Here is a 20,848-nt window from a genome sequence, read left to right on the forward strand (position 1 = left end):
TGTAGGACATGACATGGTGTAATTTATAAACTGCATTATGGAGTCACTAATCTGCTAATGGAGAAGAGCCTCCCCCGGCTAATCCTTCGCTCACACATTAAGAGAGCTAATACCATCGCAGGTCATAAATATGAGACCCTCCCATCCCATTGCTCTCTGCTTTCCTTAGAAAGCTGGATCCGAAACAGAGCTGGTTTCAAATTTTCCATCAAAGCATTTCCCCCCCCCACTGGAAAACGCCATTTTGAGAAAACCTGACATTTTGTGGGGAAGGGGCAAAATCGGATCGCTTTTGACAATTCCTGGTGGAAAATAAGAGTTTTGAAAACATCCTATTTCAACGTTCTCGGAAGGGGGAGCGCAGATTTTTCATTTCCAAACGACTTTTTGTTTCGCAATCGACTTCATAGATATGAGGATCAACGTCAAAAGGAAATATTGGGAATGGATCAAAAAAGCAATGTTTTGATTGAAAAATTTCAAATTTTTGGCTTTTCGCCTCAACTTGGGACCAAAAAAAACCCTTTGAAATCTCAATATTTTTTGGGGGGAGGGAGGAAGAGCCATTTTCCAGCCAGCTCTAAGCCAACCCTAAAAAGGGCCCAATCCTGTGTTGTCTCCTTATGGAAATGCAGCCCAGAAGGTTCAGCCCAGGGGGAGCTGTGGATTCTGAGCAGCAAACAGCCTCCAGTGTAAAGTTAGAGCAGCCACGGGGCTGCTCTAACTTGCATCAGCCTCCCTTTGCCTAAATATGGACCCAGAACAACCCCACACAGTGTGCTGCCCCTTGCACCCACACTAGCATGCCCCCAACGCTAGGGCTATGAAGTGGGGTAGCATTGCGCCATTTACATCAGCCCTACACTGCTCCTACACCAGGGGAATTCTCCCAAGGCCCCTTGCAACTCATTTATAACCTTTAGATAGCACAGGAACATGATGGGATGCCCTTAAAGGGCCAGGATCTTTGACTCAGTTTGGATCAGCACCTGATGTTCAGCTGCCTCTCTGCCCCCCCTCCCACCCCTGTGTTCTTGGATCTACCCGAACGAGAATCCTGCAGGACAAGCCTTTCCTCTGAGATTTTCCCCTTCCAGATCCCAGCAGCTGCAAGGAAGAAAAATGAGGGTAGGGGGAAAAAATTCTCAAGTGACGTCAAACTTTTTCAAACCTCAGGAAAAGTTTTGGGGGCTGGGTGAAGATTTGCCAGCTGGTTCTTTATGTATTTGGCTGCTTTGACCTGGCCTAGTGTTATTTTCAGTGTTGTGGTTGCCTGAAGAGGCCTGAATTGAGATCAACGCTGGGCAGAGTTCTGCACAGACACCCTGGGTATGTCTACACTACAGTGGTCGCACTGCAGCTGGGCCCCTGTCGTAACAGGTGTAGCGTAGTCTAGTGAGCTGTAGGTGCTTCTTACATCAGTGGGAGGAGTTTTTTTCCATCAATGTCATGAATCCACCTCTGCATCTACACTGGGGATTAGGTCGAGCTAACTACATTGCACAGGGCAGGTATTAGCAAGAGCATTGGAAGCAAGATACGAGCAGTCATTTGCTTCCGCTCTACTCAGCACTGATCAGGCTGAGGAGGACTGTGTGTAGTTCTGGGCACCACGCTTCCGGAGAGACGTGGACAAATGGGAGAAAGTCCAGAGAAGAGCAACAAAAAGGATTAAAGGTCTGGAAAACGTGAACTTATGAGGAAAGATTGAAAAAGAATTGGGCTTGTTTAGTATGGAGCAGAGGAGACTGAGAAGGGACGTGACAACAGTCTTCAAGTAAGTAGCGAGTAAGTATTATAAAGAGGAGGGTGATAAATTGTTCTCCTTAACCTCGGAGGACAGGACAAGAAATAACAGGCTTAAATTGCAGCAAGGGAGATTTAGGTTGGACATTAGAAAAAACTTCCTAATTGTCAGGGGGGTTAAGCACTAGAACGAATTAGCTAGGGAGGTTGTGGAATCTGTGTCATTGGAGGCTTTTAGGAACAGGTTAGACAAGCACCTGTCAGCAATGATCTAGATAATACTTAGTCCTGTCTCAATGCAGGGGACTGGACTAGATGACCTCTCAAGGTCTCTTCCAGCCCGGCATTTGATGTAGCTATGTCAGCCTAAGTGTTAGGTGTGGACCAGGCCCTACAGAGAGACAGCCCCAGCCCTGAAGAGCTTGCCATCTAAATAGACAAAGTGTGGGGAAGGGAAACTGAGTCACAGAGTGGCAAAGTAAGCTGCCTGAAGTCACCCAGAAGATCAGCAGCAAAGGTAGAACCCCGATCTCCTGAAGCCTAGTGCAGCACGCTACCCACTGGGCCGGGCTGCCTCTGCTAACAGCACCGAGCAAAACCAGTGAGACTAGTCAGCGGCAAAGCTGGACGCGAGCAGAACAGACACGGCGGGAGACAACAAAGGAAGGGCGAAAAGGCATGCTACCGCCCGCATCTCAAAGGTGGGGAATGGAGGCGCAGACATTTTAAGTGACTCATGTAGAGTGAACCCAGCTGTGTGTGCTCACCGCATGGCCCCTCAAGCTCATCTTTATTCTGTATTAAAACACACCCCAGAGCTGGGATTCCCCCATCCCATGGAACAAGGAAATGAATCAAACAGGCTCTCCCCAGTGATGGGCAGCTCACCTCAAGGTCAGCTCTGCCTCTGGAAGAATCCATTTAGCCTGGGTGTCTCTAAGCACTCACAGCTATCCGCCGTCCCCACTTCCCTAGCAGTGACAAGCCGCTCTTAAACCTGACCCCAATTAAAAGCTGGGGTGACTCAGGTTCCAACCTCCAGCCCTGGCCCATTTGGCTAATGGGAGACTCAGGCTCTTTCTTCTCCTACCTCCCTGGGCATTCAGTCAGGGTGGGGCTGACATGGCTGGTCTCCCCGAGCAGCGGATGATAAATTCTAGTGTAATCTATAAGCCGCCTGGCACGCAGTTGCCAGATTTTGTCTGGTTCTTTAATGTCAGGACTGTAAATTAGCGGCTGGCAAAGAGGTGACCTTGGAGAATCCTCGGCGGGCCGGGTTTTAGTTTAGAATGAGGAGTCGGCCGTTGTTCCCACTCCTGTGATAGCAACAGAAGAGCACGACTACTTAATACTGGCAGTGTAGCTGGGTAGGTAGCATGCTGGCCTGGCCACCAGAAGAGCTGGATTCTAGTCCCAGCTCTGCTATTGGGGGATGCTGAGCAAATCACCGCCCCTTTCTGTGCCTCAGTTTCCCCAGCTGTAGCGCAGGGCCGGTGACGCTTGCCTGCTTGGATAACGTGTGCTGGATAAGATGAACTAAGCTGAGTTATTAATGGGCTGGGGAGATCACTGCAGAGTAGCTGCCTGGCTCAGGTGGGGCAAAATCCTGAGATGATTCCTGGCAACAAAGATGGCTCATGCTGGATGCTGTCACTGTGGTCTGAACAGCAGTTATCTCAGGTACTTGTCTGGGCCCCGTTACCACAGTGGCTGAGCACCTCAATATCTTAAATGCCATTATTCTCCCAACCCCTACCCCTGCCGGTGGGGCAGAGCACGGTTATTATCCCCATTGTAGAGATGGGGAAACTGAGGCACAGAGCGGCTAAGTGAGTTGACCAAGGTCTGACCCTCAGGTCGGTATGTCCTAGGCTGGTACCTAACCAGTAGGCTATCCTTCCTCAATGGAGCACCTGCTTTCTGCTCCCAAAGCGTGTGCTCTAGTGGTTAGCTCATTCAGGACTCCTGGGCTGTCTTTTGGTGCCTTGCTTTAGACAGATTTTCCAAAGCCCCGAAAAAACATAGAAGCGGGAGCCCGCTGGGTGGCCGGTGGGCCAGATTCTACTGGCGCTTTTGAGAATCTCCCCTTGGGGATGAACATGGCAGCCTCAGCCTCTCTGCGTCCCATCTGTAAGGTGGGGGAGTCAATAGAGACCCTCCCTTTGGGGCAGTACGCTGGGATCAGCTGGGAAAGGTGCTCAAAGTCATGCTGTTGGCACTGAAAGCAGGCCGGTGCCGCAGGCCTGCATGCTGAAGGCTCCATCAGACGGTCCCTGTAGCGAGCCAAGCGTTAGAGGAACTGACAAGGATTCAGTGGCTGGCACCGGTAGTTACCACAGATTTAGCTGAGCTGGAATGCACCAGACGGCACCTCTGACTCCTCTGACCTCTGCCGGCGGGGGATTTCCTCACTCCCCGTGGCGGCAGGTAAACACCGCGGCTGGCACGGGCTTCAGAGTGCAGCAGAGGAAGGATTGCCTGGCTCGAAGCATCATCCAGACGAATGGGCGAACACCATGGTCTCCGATTAAAGGCCGTCAGGTGCATACTTCCACAGAGACCGGCAATGGAGGGCTCAGGATCAACTGCAGTTATTGTGCGGTGGTTGATATTTTGGGGGAACAGGGATGGTGAGGGGGAGACCTGCCTGGGAAGTTCAGATTGAGGTTAGGATCCAGATCAAGGCTTGGATCCAGGTCCAGATCCAGATCGATACTTGGATCGTAGACTCATAGAATATCTGGTTTGGAAGGGACCTCAGGAGGTCATCTAGTCCAACCCCCTGCTCAAAGCAGGACCAATCCCCAATTTTTGCCCCAGATCCCTAAATGGCCCCCTCAAGGATTGAACTCACAACCCTGGGTTTAGCAGGCCAATGCTCAAACCACTGAGCTATCCCTCCTCTGGTGCCAGGGAGAGCACGGAGGACCAGAGAGGACCAAAAATGTTTTTCACTAGAATTGCAAATCTGTTGAAACCAGACCCCGTTGGTGGGAAAAGGCCAGGTTTGACAAATTTTCCAACATGAAAAAATATTGGAAAAAAAAAAAGGTTTTGGAATCGTCAAAAGGTCCCGTTTTGACATTCTCAAAAGGGAACATTTCGCTTTTCTGGGTCAAACTGACTTTTTGTTTGGAAATTGAACTTAGTTGATAGGAAAAGAAAGATTCAGAAAAGAATCCAAAGTGAAACAAAAGATCTCAGTTGACCCAAACTGGACTCTTTTGGTTGGTTGGTTGGTTGGTTGGCTGGTTGGTGACATTTTTTGAGATTTTGATATCTGTCTTGATTCAGGATGGGAATTTTTTTTGGAAATCTCAAAAATTTTTGCAGGACAGGAAAACCATCCCCCACCCAGCCCTGCTCAGGCCCCAGTAAATACGGGGGGTCGGATTCATCCCCAGTTCCGGCGGCAATCACTACATTGCTCTGTTAGTCGAGTCACTCACACTTTCGACAAGCTGTCCCAACCGTGACTGGAACGCATTTCCCCTCTGTTGCTTCTCTCAGCCCTGGCTCACAAAGAGTTAAGGGTCTTAGCTTTGATACCCTGGCGGTAGAAGAACCTTTCACATAGCATCTAGCTACTGACCGCAAACTTACCCCCAAATTATCGATTGTCTTCCAACACCCCGTGTAGCAACACCCTCACTCGCATTGCAACTGGCTCATTAAGACACAGAATCCCATTATCCAGCCGGTGCTGACACAAAGGAACCTTTGCATGGAGCTTATTCGATTTGTGTGTTATGAGTGTGTGTGTTGCATTGTGTGTCTGTGTGGGGTGCCAGTGGTGGTGTTGTGTGCATAAGTTTGGAGGGCTGTGACGGGTGGGGGAGTTGTGTGTCTGTGTGCGTTGTGAGTGAGTGTGTTGTGCGCACAAGGGAAAGGGGGTGTTGTGGGTGGGAGGGTGCGTGGTGAGTGGATGTGTTGTGTCCATGAATATGGAGGGCTGTTGTAGGCGAGGGATGTTGTGTGTTGTGTGCACGAGGGTAGAGGGGTGTTGTGGGTGTCTGTGTTGTGAGTGGGTGTGTTGTGTGCATGAGTATGGAGGACTGTTACGGGCAGGGGGTTGTGAGTCTGCGTGTGTTGTGAATGAGGGTTTTGTGGGCATGAGTGTGGAGGGGTATTGTGGGTGGGTATAATGCTTGTTTGTGTGAGTGTGTCATGTCAGTGAATATGGTGTGTATATGAGTGGGAGGTTTTGTGTGTGTACATGTGGAGTATTCGTTGCCCCTGTGAGTCTGTGCTGTGCGTTGGTGTGATGGGTATATGGACTGTCCCATGCCAATCCAGGCAGTGAGGCCCTGCATGAGGTGCAGCTATCATGTGCGAACATCAGGAGTCCATTGACAGTATCCTTGCCAGGACCCTGTATTACACAATCAGAGCTGACTCGATGCTTGCCCTCTCAGTGCCGAATCTGCGCAGAATCTCAGCTGGAGACACAGGGAATTTTATTTTTAAACTCTCTGAAACTTTGTCCAGCCAACACTGGGTCTCTCCTTTTCCTCCCCCAGTGCATCCTTCTCTAAAAAATGCCGTCATTTAGTTTTCCAGTGGGCTGCTTTCCACTTTTGCAGATGGCACTGTTAATTGTCCGCCCAAGCACGCCAGGACTCCCAAAATAAACTAGTAGGCCAGCATTTAAATGGCTGCATGGGCCAGCGATAGAGGTATTAAAGCGGTGATGAAATCCGCCAACAGTGGCCACAGACAGCTAGCCCTGGCTCGTGAAACAGAACATCCCCTTGCTGAGTTGACAAACCTGGAATCCACCAGGTTGCAAGATGCTCCCTCCTGGTCAATTTCTTGTGGGAAGAAGTAATGGGACTTGACAGTTCGTTGCTGATATCAGTGTCTTTACTGATTCCCTTTTGAAAATCTGGATGAGGGGGCCGGGAGAGAAGGGAAGATAACAATCTCATTAGGGAATCTTGCCATTTTCTTTTTTTTTTTTTTATACTGACATATAAATTTATTTTTAACAGATTTTACTGACAGGCAATTTTCACTCTCCCCCCACCCCTTAATTCCACTGACAGTAAACTTGCTGACAGATGGAAACCAGTCATCATGGGATGGGATAAATCAGTAAGGACTGGCGAGACGCTGGCTCTGGACAGAACTCTCTAATGTAATCGAACGGTCTAGCTAATCTATCGATCTAGATACTTTTCTGCCCTCCGCCCCATCAGCAAATTGTCGGAGCGACTCTCGAGTATCTAAAATTAGAAGTATCAACGATATGCTTCCTGCATCGCTTTCTTACTTGCCTGGAGGAGCAAAAGCTCCATGGTTTATAGGCTGTTTGTTTATGTTTGCATATGTGAGGGAGTGTTTTGTATGTCTGTGTGCGCGTGAGCTTTGTGAGTGGGAGTGTTGTGGGCGGGTGTGGATGTCTGTGTGGGTGTGTTTTGTGCGTGGAATTGTTGTGGGTGGATATGGATGTCTCTGTGTGTGTTCTGTGAGTGGTAGTGTTGTGGGTGGGTGTGGATGTCTGTGTGTGAGTGTGTTGGGTGGGCGTGGATGTCTGTGTGTATGTGTTTTGTGAGTGGGCATGTTGTGGGTGGGTGTGGGTGTCTGTGTGAGTGGGCTTGGCAATGGGGGAGCATTGTGTGTCTATATTGAACCTGTTTTGGGAGGAGGGGGTTGCTGTGGGTCTGCGAGTGTGTTTTGTGAGGGGGTGGGGTGTGTCTGTGTGAATTTATTTTGTAAATGGGTGGGCTGTGCCTTTCTCCAGATGTGTGTGTGTGAATCTGGGTTTGCTGTGTGAGGGAGTAAGCGAAGGGGCACCGTGTGTAGGAATCACTGATGGGAAGCTAACTCAGCCGCTTTAGTGGCAGGGCCCAGGCGAATGTGACACCTGGTCATGATTTGTGTCGTTTGAACCTTGGCGTTTTGCCCAGGATCACAGATTCTGCACCCGGAATCACAGATTCTCACAACTAGAGAAAGCCCCACACCAAACCCCTGAACCTGACTCCTTGCAACTTCAGGGAGTCAAAGCCCTGATCGAAGAGAGATGCCACGCCAGGGTTGTCTGGGAGAGCAGAGTACTGGACTCCATGACCCAGGCAGTCCTTCCCAGTCCTCTGCTCCTATGTAGCTGTGGCTCGGGCTCATCTCTCTGTGCCAAGCTCCTAAATCTTAATTTTGCAGCAAAAGCGGGGCCTCGGTTAATGGTCCCTGCTGGTTTTACAATCTGTTAGATCATCTGGTCTGACCTCCTGGATAACACAGGCCAGAGAAAGTCACCTGATTACCCTGGGCCCCGTGTAGAGCCCAGTATTTGTGTTTGACTAGAGCATCTTCCAGAGAGGTGTCTACTCTGGAATTCATCCACACTTCCGTCCTTTCCGTGTGCTGGCACCGGTAACCCCACTGAGTTATAGAAATCATATAAATGTAGGCCTGGAAGGGACCTTGAGAGATCATCTAGTCCAGTCCTCTGCCCTGAGGCCGGGCTAAGTATTATTTAGACCAGTGGTTCTCAACCAGGGATCTGGGACCCCCGGGCGGGCCACAAACAGGTGTCAGGGGGGTCCACCACGCAGGGCCAGCATCAGACTCCCTGGGGCCCAGGGTAGAAAGCCGAGGCTCTACTGCATGGGGCTGAAGCCCAGGGCCCTGAGCCCTGCCGCTGGGGGCTAAAGCCAAGGCCTGAGCACTGTACCTTTGTGAGGGCCCCTGTGGCATGGGGCCCCTGGCAATTGCTCTGCTTGCTACCCCCTAACGCCGGCCCTGGCTTTTATATGCAGAAACCCAGCTATTGTGGCACAGGGGGGCTGTGGAGTTTTTATAGCAGGGGCGGAGTGGGGGGGTGGGGGTTAGAAAGGAAAAGCTTGAGAACCCCAGATCTAGACCATCCCTGACAGGTGCTTGTCTGTTCTTAAAAACCTCCAGGGGAGAGCCCACAACCTCTTTAGCTAATTTGTTCCAGTGCTTCACCACCCTGACAGTTAGGGAGTTTTTCCTAATGTCCAACCTAACCCTCCCTTGCTGCAATTTAGGCCCATTGCTTCTTGTCCTGTCCTCAGGTGGTTAAGGAGAACAATTTATCGCCCTCCTTTTTATAACAACCTTGGACGTACTTGAAGACCGTTAGCATGTCCCCCATCAGTCTTTTCTCCAGACTGAACAAACCCAGTTTTTTCAATCTGTCCTAGGAGGCCATGGTTTCTGGACCTCTAATCCATTTTGTTGCTCTCCTCCGGACTCTCGCCAATTTGTTCACATGTCTACCAAAGTGTGGTGCCCAGAATTGGACACAGTCCTCCCGTTGAGGCCTTGTCAATGCTGAGGGGAGTGGAAGAATTACTTCTTGATTTATTGGGTCTCAGTCCAATTCCCAATCCACATGGGAATGTGTTGCATCCTGCAGAAGGCACTAGCAGGCACACACTCTAGGCAGGATAGTAATCTCAGGTGTAGGTCAAGACTACCTAGTTGGACTACATATGCCTTTATGCAGGATAGTCTACCATCTTGGATATGGGAGGTGGTGCCTCATGGGCGTTGTTGGTCATGGGCATCATGGGAGATGTAGTTTGGCCCCCAGGGGACATGAGACAACAGAACTACAGTTCCCATGAGGCACTGTAGCCACATTTCCAAACCAAACTATGCAGCTTTTAAGGCATTTTTGGTGTCTGATGAAAAATCAGAATCTCCATGTACATCTTCGTTTGATGAAAAACCCAATTCCCCATCAAAAAAGCAGTTTCTGTGGAAAAATTCCAATCAGCCCTAATCAGCTTTCATTTTTTTTAAAAATAGGAGTACATTTCTAGCCCTTGCATTTGCAGGGGAAAGCCCAAAAATGGAGCCCCTCAAGGCAACGACACCAGGAGACAAAGATCCCCAAATTACCTTTTTTTTTTTTTTTAAAAATCTCATGATCTTTAAGCCAATCTCATGATTTTGGCAGCAACACTGAATAAAGGCAATGCCAGCTAATCCCCCTCTTTTGGGGAAGGTTCTGCTGAGGCATCTCTGGACACTCACAGACCAAACCGAGCGTAACCTTCATCTAGGTCCTGAACCAGAGCTCAAGGAAGTTTGCAGGTCCCAGATCCACTGAAGCTCCAAAGTTCCATTCATGCATAATCACCTCTGAGGATCTGGTCTGTTGTGACTTGGTTCTCACTGTTTTTTCCACATTCTCTCTCTTGCTGTCCTTCTCTTGTTCCTCCCCCTGATCTAAGCTTCCCATGTCCCTGACTTTCCAGATTTAGAAACTCCCTCTCACTGCCCCAATATACTCCTGACCCCACATACATGGTGGCTGCTGCCGCTCAAGGGGGACTTTGGCATTTAAATCCCTTCAAAGATCTGAGCCTAGGAGCCGTTCTCTTTATTTCTAGCTAGCTTTTAGGGTTTGGATCAGGCCCTTAGGACTTTGAGGAAATCCCCTGATGTCCTTTGCTTAGCCGCACTCTGCTGTTCTCTCTCAGGGAATTGCTTCACCTGTGATCTTTAGCTCATCAGGGCAAACACTTCCCAGCCCAGGTGCACCTGGAGGTCTCCCCTCTGCCTCTTTGTCTCTCTCTCTCTGCTGAGCCCTGGAAATGCAACAGGTGTGAATGGCAGCCAGCAGCAGTGTTGTCCTCCTCTTGTAGCTGCAGTTTGAGAATGGGATTTCGGCTGAAGATCCAGAGAGCTGGGGCTGTAAAGTTCTGGCTGCCACGGGTCTGGGGGTTTGCTATTGTAGGGTTGCTCATGTGCTGTGCCAGCTCCCAGCAAGGGACAGTCAGTGCAGTCGTCCCAGGAAGCCCAGCCAATGTCCGCTCTCGCTGTTGCAGAGGCAGGTCTAGACAACACCTGCTGCTGCAGATGCCAATGGGGCTAAGTGTAGCCAGGCTTGCGACACCAGTGGCCGTGAATGGAGCAGCTCGGGAGCTTGGAGCATCAGCAGGAAGGGAAGCACCCATGGTGACCTGACCTAGCCAGAGCTGGTAAGTGTGGGGAGGAAAGCCCCATGGCAGGGGGCAGCTGTAAGAGGGGTGGGAATGGCCATGCAGGGGTGGTTCTGCTTTTACCTCTTTCTCTGGGCCCTGCAAAACTTGACTGCAGACCTGGGCTGCACCTAAGGGTTTGTTGTTGTAGCTGGGGCTCCCCCCACGGCATTGTTGTTGTAGGGTTGCTTGTGTGCACTGGGGTGCTGGGCTCTGGATTGTTGCTCCTGAGCGCTGGGGCTGCATGCGCTGGTCGAGCTGCTCATATCGCTTTGCTGTTGTACAGTTTGTGTGGATGCTAAGTTTTCTGACCTAGTTTGTTATTTTAGGGTTGCACATGGGTACAGGGCTCCATGCCCTGGTTCATTATTGTAGGTTTGCTCAGAGATGCTGGGACTGCTCATGTGAGTTTCTTGTTTTACAGTTGTCTGGAGGGGGCTGGGTTTGCTGACCTAGTTCGTTATGGTAGGGTTGCACTTGGGTGCCATGCACTGGTTTGTCATTGTAGCGTCACTCATGAACACTGGAGCTGCTTGTGAGTTCTGACCTTTTCTGTGGCCCACGGCAAATTTCTTCCCTGCCTTGTGCCTCAGTTTCCCCTTCTACCTTTTATCTATCTTACCTGGTTAGCTTTTAAGCTCTTTTGTGGGGGTGGGGGAGTCTCTCTCACTATGTATCTATGTAACAGCTGGCTGTGTGGACCTCTTGGCTTTACGTTAATACAAATACATATGTAGAGAAATGGGAGAGGATTCAGAGATGAGCCAGAAGAATGATTAAAGGATTAGAAAACCTGCCTTAGAATGAGAGACTTCAGGAGTTCAATCTGTTCCACTTACCAAAGAGAAGGTTCAGAGATGGTTTGATCACAGTTATAAGTACGCTCATGAGGAAGAACAGGATAATAATAGCGGGCTCTTCAATCTAGCAGCCAAAAGTCTAACTAGACCGTATGGAAGGTAAAGCTAGAAAAACTCAGACTTGGAAATAAGATGCAAATTTTTAACAGTGAGGGTAGTTGACCATTGAGACAACTTACCCAGGATTGTGCTTGAGTCTCCATCGCTGGAGTTTTTTAATCAAGACTGGATGCGTTTCTACGAGATCTTCTGTAGTGGAACCCTAGCTATTGGACTTGAAGCAGGAATTAATTCAAAAGTTGTGTTCTGCATAAAATCAGACTAGATTCTCATAATGATCCCTCCTGGCCTTAGCCATCTTTGAATCTGTGGGGATAAACATCCCTTGCACCTCCCCAAGCTCCTGTCTCAGTGAGTAACTCAGTCAGCAAAATGATTTCTCTCCCCAATCAGATTTCCTTTTTCCTCTTGACGGCATCCCGTTAAGGTGCGCAAGCGATCCGGATCCCGAAAGACATTGATGGGAAAATGTACAGTGGCAACGTGGCAACGTTATAAGAACTAAATGGTTGCTCTCGATTATGACTGAGTTAAAATAAAAGATACACTAATGGATTTAAAGCTGCCTCAAATTGATGTTGGAAATATTGTCACGTCTGTATTTACTGGATAAAGTGTTGCTTTAAAACCCGCTGAATTCCCAATGTAATGATTAGATAAAACCTTAAGTAACTTGGAATGTTGGAAGGGCTTTTACGGAATTGTGTGGTTTTTTTTTGTGTTCCCCTCTGCTGTAAACAACACGCAGGAGGAACTAGTGATAAAAGGAAGTAAGATGCTCAGGCCACTCACAGAGTGGGGTCAATACATTTCTAAGGCCTCATCTACACTTTTCATCTACACTTGAAAATTAATTTGGCTGTGAATTTTAAAGCACATTAGCTATTCGGGAATAACTCTGTACATAGACTCTCTAATTCTGCAGTAAAAGTGTCTTGAACACGGTTAGCTTAATCCACAGTCAAAGAGTAGCTCCATGGGTAGATGTAACCTACTGGTGATCGTGTATGAGAGAGTCTCCTGTGCTGATCTACGGAAGGTACGAGTTGGTACAGCCCCTTAGCTACAGCGTTCTGGCTCTTTGTCTCAAGCTATAGCAGCTCACACTTTGAGTTTTTCAATACTCGTCCTCCAAGGTACACAGATTTTTCCATTGTTCTAGTTCTTTGTCTCTGAGTTTGAGCTTTACCTCTTTCTCTTGTCCTCCAATCGCTGTAATTTTTTGTCTTCTCCGTGCTAATTTTCAATCGGAATGTTCCGCTTTCTCAGTCTACCAGGTCAGTTATTCTCTGTACAACCTCCTTGCCCAGTGCAGTGAGCTCGATAGCGTCCACAAATCTAAGGTCATGCACTTCCTGCCACATAACATGACACCTCCCATTTCATCTCTCAATGCTGCAGCCATTGTTGCTTCCGGGACCGAGCTGAACCAATCTGGTGACAGCGTGCGTCTTTGTCTCCCTCCTGCAGGCGTCCTGGGCCATCTTGTCAGCGTCTTCTCCACTCTCCCGGCACTTGCTACCAATATTTTCTATCAGCTTGATCGGGTTTTCGGGAATGCCAGATTGCCTCGCAGCTTGCCACAATTCTTTCTGCCGAATGCTATCAAAAGCCTGTAAAGTGGTCGTAACAGGGTCAGTTATGTTCTGTGCTCTTCTCTGAGACTTGTCTTATTACCAATAAACCTGATCTATTGTCCTTCATCCTCATCTAGATCTGGCCTGTTCCTCTGCAAATCCTGCTTCCACGTATCTCTTCATTCTCCTCTGCAACCTCTCGGGGAATGCTTTCCCCGGCACGCTCAATAAGCTGCGTCCTCTGGAGTCCTTTCCTTATCTCCTTTTTCTAGATCGGTGCTGTCAGTGTTTCCCCCTAGTTCTCTCGGCACTTGCTCTTGTTTCTAAATCTGGTCAAATAGCTTGCGCATCCCCTTTGGCATGCGTTCCCCGCCCGCTTGCAGCAGCTCCGCACATACGTGGTTACTTTCTGGCGCCTTGTTCCTTTTAAAACTTTCGATTGAGATGTTTATGTCTTCTGCTAAGAAGCCCGGCATTGCCTCTCCCTCATTTGTGGCCGGGAAGCTTCTCTGGAATCGTTTACTCGCCTGTGTTCTGCGCTTTGTACAGCTCTTCAAAATAGTCTTTCCATTTCTTAGTCTTTCTTTTTCATCTTCAATCATTTGCGCGCGCTTGTCTTTCACTGCTGACCTCTCCAGCTCATCTGTGCCATTCAGTTCTATTGTCTTGCCAAGGAACCCCTGTGTTGCATTGTTCTGCTTCTTTACGTTCTCAACTTATCCAGTTGTTTCTGTCTCTCTTCACTTTCTGTTTTATCTCTCTGGTCAGCCTATCGCCCAGCTTGTAGACTTATGTCTTCCTTTTTATTCTCCTTCAGCTTCCACACTCGTCATTCAGCTACAGCACTTATCCACCTTGACAACTTCGCTTTGGCCTTGTTCAGCCTCTCTCATAATCTCTCCTTTTTTTTACACCATTCCCCGTCTCATCAACATTCATTTCTTCTTCCAACAGAGACATGACGTTTTCCCACACGGCTTCTTTGTCTTCTTTGCTGATATCTGGCTCTTTCAGTTTGTCTGTGTCCTAGATATTAGTTATTGGCACTTTTTCTTAATTGCTTTCAGGCTCAACATCATTGATGCTGGCACTAACTTATGAGCTGCACGGCAACACATTTGATTTCCACCCGAGATTCACAAGCATAAAGTCTATTAGGTTAAATCCATGTCCACTTCCTCTGCTGACATAGCGTGTTCGTTATCACCAGGTTGTTGCTTAGGCTGCTAAATTTCTGACTTTCTCCTCTTTCGTTTTCTTCATCTCATCCAGATTTGCCTATTGCTCCAGCCCAGGAATTCCAGCCCAATCCTGCTTTTGCATTAAAATCTTCCACCACTCATTAACACTTCTTGCCTTGAAACATCTCACATTGTTCACTGTATAGAGTTGTAAAATTCATCCATTTCTTCCTTGGGCGCTACTGACATATGCTGTTGTAACTGCACTGGATTTGAATCTGGATTTGAGTCTGGCTCAGACCCACTCTCCACACGAATCCTATGATCCAGGTCCTGAGTGCTTCCACACCTGAATTGGACAGGTTTGTGCGTGTACAGAGGGCGGGGAGTGAAGGGGGTTGAGTTCAAACCTGAATCTGAGCTTGGGTTTACAATGCAGTGTAAATATACCCCCTCTGGCCTGCTGGGTCACCTTGGGCAAGTCACGGCCCCACTCTGTACCTCAGTTTCCCCATCTGTAAAATGGGGATGGTGATACCGACCTTCATTGTAAAGCACTTTGAGGTTGACCAATTAAAAAGCTCTATATAAGAGCTAGGGATTATTACTGGTATTGCAGTATCACATAGAGATCGCAACTGAAATCAGGGCCGCATGCACTGGGCACTAGGTATAGGGTGACCAGATGTCCTGATTGTTATTAGGGGCTTTGCCTTATATATGCAAGTGTACCCCCCCCCCAGAAAAAAACGTGTACTGATCTTTCACCCTAAGTAGATAGGCCCATATAAGGCCTGGTCTTTTATTCAAAGTTGCATTGGTTTAACTTTTATTGTTGCTATTATTATTATTATTTATTCATGTGTACTCCGGTACCACATAGAAACCCTAGTCAGGGCCCAGCACCCATTGTGTTAGGGGCTGTACAGACAAAGAACAAATAATGGCCCCTGCCTGAAAAAATTGACAACCCAAGTATCAGCTTCAAAACTGACTTAGCTAAATGAGTGCCAAGCTCTGTGTAGACACTTGGAATTCAATTTAAAATCAGCTTATATCAATGTATCTGAACTTGATATAGATAGACGTTAATTGGCTCCTTTTTATCCGAAGGCCCCGCTTTGGGGCCTGATCCCATTCCCTAATTCTCTACAGGGCTAGGTCACTACGGAAGAGATTCCCCCTCATAAATTACACAACCTTGTGCCTGAGTGAGATGGATAATGCAGCTTTAACACACACTTATTTGTCACCTAAGCAACTGGGGAAATCAAATCAAGGCTTTTTAAGCTCCTTCAAATTGCACACATTTATTATTGTCTCTCTCTCCCCGCTTCCCTTCTCTTCCTTTCTGATGTCCTGAAGATGTGCTAATTACAAGCTCAGGTTAGTCTATTATCATTTGGCACTGCGAGCCGGCTCCATAAAAGCATGACAGCGAACATTAGAACTAAGGGATGCAAAGTTTTGAGTTGACAACACCACGGGGAGAGTTTCGTTGCTTTTAGATGAGGCACGAGGGAGCTGACAATTCAAAATAGCCCCAGGTGGATAGCAAAAGACGGCAATTTTACACTTTTTCTGGACATATTATCGACTATTAAGGAAAAAAAATGTATTTTTATGTGCACTAAAGGGGGGGAGGGACATGTATTTTACTAATAGGTGCTTGAATATTTAAAAGTAGCATTCTTTTTATTTATTTTAATTTCTTTTCTGTTTGGTTCCCCATTTTTGTTTTGAAGGCCATCTCTCCGCTCCACTGTTTGACACTGATTGACAGCTGTACTGATCATTTTAAATGATGCATTCGTTGAAGTAACTTTTTTATTTAATATATATAATAATTATCATAAAGACTCTCTTTATGCACAATAATTATTATAAAGACTCTCTTTATGCACAGCCACCCCTTGATGGAAAGAAAGTTCTGATTTTAAATGGCAGGCACAGATAAATGCAGGCACAGGTAAATACGAAAACAGAAAACTCAGTAATAATGGGAAATTTCAACTATCCCCATATTTCAGAGTAGCAGCCGTGTTAGTCTGTATCCGCAAAAAGAAAAGGAGGACTTGTGGCACCTTAGAGACGAACCAATTTATTTGAGCATGAGCTTTCGTGAGCTACAGCTCACTTCATCAGATCATGAAGTGAGCTGTAGCTCACAAAAGCTTTTGCTCAAATAAATTGGTTTGTCTCTAAGGTGCCACTAGTCCTCCTTTTATCCCCATGTCACTTCTGGACAGGATGCAGAGATAAAATTTCGAGACACCCTTAATGACTTCTTGGAGCAGCTAGTCCTGGAAACCTCATGGGGAGAGACAATTCTTGATTCAGTCCTAAGTAGTGCACAGAATCTGGTCCAAGAGGTGAATATAGCTGAACCGCTTGGTAACATAATACATTTAAACATCCTTGTAAGGGGCAAAAAATACCAAAGAAACCCACCACTGTAGCATATAACTTTAGAAAGGGGAATGACACAAAAATGAGGAGGCTAGTTAAATGGAAATGAAAAGCAACAGTCACAAGAGTGAAATGCCTGCAAGCTGCATGGAAACTTTTTTAAAAAAATACTATAATAGAGGCTGAAGCTATATGTATATCCCAAATAATAAATAAAAACAGTACGAAGACCCCCCCCCAAAAAAAATGCCACCATAGCTAAACAACAGAGTAAAAGAGGCAGTTGGAGACAAAAAGACATCATCTAAAAATTGGAAGTAAAACCGTACTGAGGAAAATAGAACGGAACGTAAGCTCTGGCAAGTCAAATATAAAAGTATAATTTGGCAGGCCAAAAAAGAATTTGAAAAGCAACTAGCAAAAGACAGAGCAAAAATGTTTAGAAGCACCAGAAGCAGGAAGCCTGTCAAACATTCAGGGGGGCCACAGGACGATCGAGGTGCTAAAGGCACACTCAAGGAAGATAAGGCCATGGCAGAGAAGTTAAATGGATTCTTTACATTGGTCTTCGCTGCTGAGGATGGGAGGGAGATTCCCACACCTGAGCCATTCTTTTTTGTGACAAATCTGAGGAACTGTCCCAGACTGAGGTCAATAGGGGAGGTTTAGGAACAAATTGGTAAATTAATCTGTAATAAGGCACCAGGGCCAGATGGAATTCACCCAGAAGTTCTGAAGGAACTCCAGTGCGAAATTGCAGAACTAACTGTGGTATGTAACCTACCATTGAAATCAGGCTCTGTACCAGATGACTGGAGGATAGCTCTGTAACACCAATTTAAAAAAAGCTCAAGAGGCAATCCTTGCCGTTTCAGACCTGTAAGCCTAACTTCAGTACCAGGCAAATTGGTTAAAACTATAGTAAAGAACAGAAAGATCAGACACACAGATGAACACGATATGTTGGGGAAGAATCAACACGGGCTTTTGTAAAGGGAAATCATGCCTCACCAATCTACTAGAATTCTTTAGGGATGTCAGCAAACATGTGGACAAGGGTAATCTAGTGGTCATAGTGTACTTGAACTTTCAGAAAGCCTTTGACAAGCTCCCTCACCAACGGCTCTTCAGCAAAGTAAGCAGTCATGGGATAAGAGGGAAGGTCCTCTCATGGATCAGTAACTGGTTAAAAGATAGGAAATAAAGGGTAGGAATAAACAGCCAGTTTTTACAGTGGAGAAAGGTAAATAGCGGGGTCCCCCAGGGATCTGTACTGCGATCAGTGGTGTTCAACATGTTCATAAATGATCTGGAAAAAGGGGTAAACAATGAAGTGGCAAAGTTTACAGATGATAGAAAATTACTCAAGGTAGCAAAGTCCAAAGCAGACTGGGAAGAGTTACAAAGGGATCTCACAAAACTGCGTGACTGGGCAACAAAATGGCAGATGAAATTCAGTCTTGATAAATGCTAAGTGAGGCACATGGGAGAATATAATCCCAACTATCCATACAAAATGGTGGGGTCTAATTAGCACTCAAGAAAGAGTCGTTGTGGATAGTTCACTGAAAACATCTGTTCAGTGTGCAGCAGCCGTCAGAAAAGAGAACAGCATGTTGGGAACCATTAGGAAAGGGATAGGTAGGTAATAAGACATAAAATACCATCATGCCTCTCTATAAAGCCATGGTGCGCCCACACCTTGAATACTGCAGGCAGTTCTGGTCATGCCAGCTCAAAAATATATATTAGAACTTGAAAAAACAGAGAAAAGGGCAACAAAAATGATTAGGGGTATGGAACAGCTTCCGTATGCGGCGAGATTAATAAAACTGGGGCTGGTCAGCTTAGAAAAGAGACATCTCTCCCCTTAGTCAACACAGAGATCTATACAGTCATGAACGGTGTGGGGAAAGTGACGAGGGAAGTGTTATTTACCCCTTCACGTAACACAAGAACTAGGGATCACCCAATGAAATTAATAGGCAGTAAATTGAAAACAAAGAGAAGGAAGTACTTCTTCGCACAACGCACAGTCAACCTGTGGACAGAGGCGGATTAAGCTTTTGTGGGGTCCTGAGCCAGAGCAAGTGGGGGCCCCTCCCCATCCCTTCCACCTGCAGTTCCACCCGCCCCTCCCGTGCTCCTGCCAGGGAGCGTGGTTGAGGCGCAGGGGCTTCCCCCGCCTGCCTGGCGCTCTGCCAGGGAGCAGGGGAAGCCTCTGTGCCCCGACCCTGCTTCCCGGCAGGAGCACTGGGTGGGTGGGTCCCCCCAATTGACCGGGGCCCCTGGGCACAGGCCCTGTTGGCCCAGTGGCTAATCCACCACTGCCTGTGGAACTCATTATCAGGGGATGTTGCGAAGGCCAAAAGTATAATTGGATTTTAAAAAAGAATTAGACAAGCTCATTGAGGAAGATCCATCAATGGCTATTAACCAAGATAGGCAGGGCCACAACCCCATGCTCTGGGTGTTTCTAAACCTCTGACTGCCAGAAGCTGGGACTGGACGACAGGGGATGGATCACTTGATAAATTGCCCTGGTCTGGTCATTCCCTTGAAGCATCGGGCACGGACCACTCTCAGAAGGCAGGATGCTGGGCTAGATGGACCATTGGTCTGACCCAATATGGCCGTTCTTATGTCTTATGTTCTTAAATCATTATTGGAACTAGGTAGAAACTTTCTAGCTCTTGATTCTTTGCGTCTGATGCTCATTTACACTAAGGACTCCTCTGCACGGCTCAAAGGGGCCTTTGAGTAGGCGTATATAGCTAGAGAGGTGTAAGAGCCTGAGCATGAAGCCTTTTTCTTTCTTTTCTTCTTTCATGCAGATAGGTTTGATTATTGAGTATCATCTCCCCAAGTGCTAACTTTTCTCGTGGCCTTTCCAGATTGTCCTTGAATTAATTCCAGAGGACGCCCTCCTGTTGATGTGTGTAACATATGTAATTCAACTTCCCGAATGTTTGTTTAAAATATTTCCCCTAGACGTTATTTATAGAAGGGTCAAACGAAGCCGCACCAATGTCCTTTGGTTTGAAAAGGCCATTTTTGACTTTTCTCTAATGGGCTCTTAAAAACCTGTAATAAAACATCGCTGCCTTCTGTGTGGCGATTTCCCCCCGCCTGCTCCTCCCAGCCTTTGATTTCTAAGAAGGCTGTGGGTCCTTTCTGCTCGAAACATAGTCTGGGCAGACAGGCTGTGGAGGGGAAGGATGGTCCAGTGGTTATCGCCTACTGGAGACAGTGAGAGCTTGATCTATCCCAAAGCTATCTATACTTCTAAGGCAGGGAGTGCCAGACTGGCTCAGACCTAGGGTCCATCTGACGGAGTGTCCCATCCCCACCATCTGCTTCAGAGGATTGCGCAATAGCCTCTGCAGTGATGGGATAATCTGCACCCAGGGGATGTCTTCCTCCTGACCCCATCAATTCGAGGTTGGCTTTATGCCCTGAAGCATGAGGGTTTACAGCCTTTGGGGGCTTTTTAAATCCCTGTGATCATACCCCTGGATCGTCCTGTGTGTCCTAACACTGTCCCATCACTCTGGAGTTCAGGCTGCTCAGCATCTTGCTAAATTAGGTCCTAACAGAACAGCCCGAGGCCTATATTGGCCGATAATTGTTTGGTGGGGCGTGGGTGTGTCATCAGTTCCCTGGCTCTCGGTCCAGCCAGTACCTAGTAGCACAGTAGGTCTGAATTACTGCAGAGACGACACCGGTGACACAGCATCCAAGTCCGTGGAACTGGCCACGGGAGCAGCTAGGTCAGACCTTGGCTGAGTCCAGGGGTTGCAGTCGATTGCAGGGTCGAAGCAATCTGTTGGTTTGGTGGAATGCAAATAGGCCTGCATCTGCGGACTTGCATCCTCTGCTGGGCAAAGGTTTTGTACTGAATCCAGCTGCTACGCTTTTCTCTCTTCTCTTCTCTCTGGGTTCTTGTACCGTCCCTCAGCACCACTCTATCTCCACTCCTTCCAGTTGCGCATTAAACAACCGGTCTAACGTTGGCCTTGTGTCGTTCATTCTCTCATCCTCACACCAGCAGGAGAGTT

This window comes from Lepidochelys kempii, chromosome 24, assembly GCF_965140285.1.
Source record: "Lepidochelys kempii isolate rLepKem1 chromosome 24, rLepKem1.hap1, whole genome shotgun sequence".
NCBI lineage: Eukaryota > Metazoa > Chordata > Testudines > Cheloniidae > Lepidochelys > Lepidochelys kempii.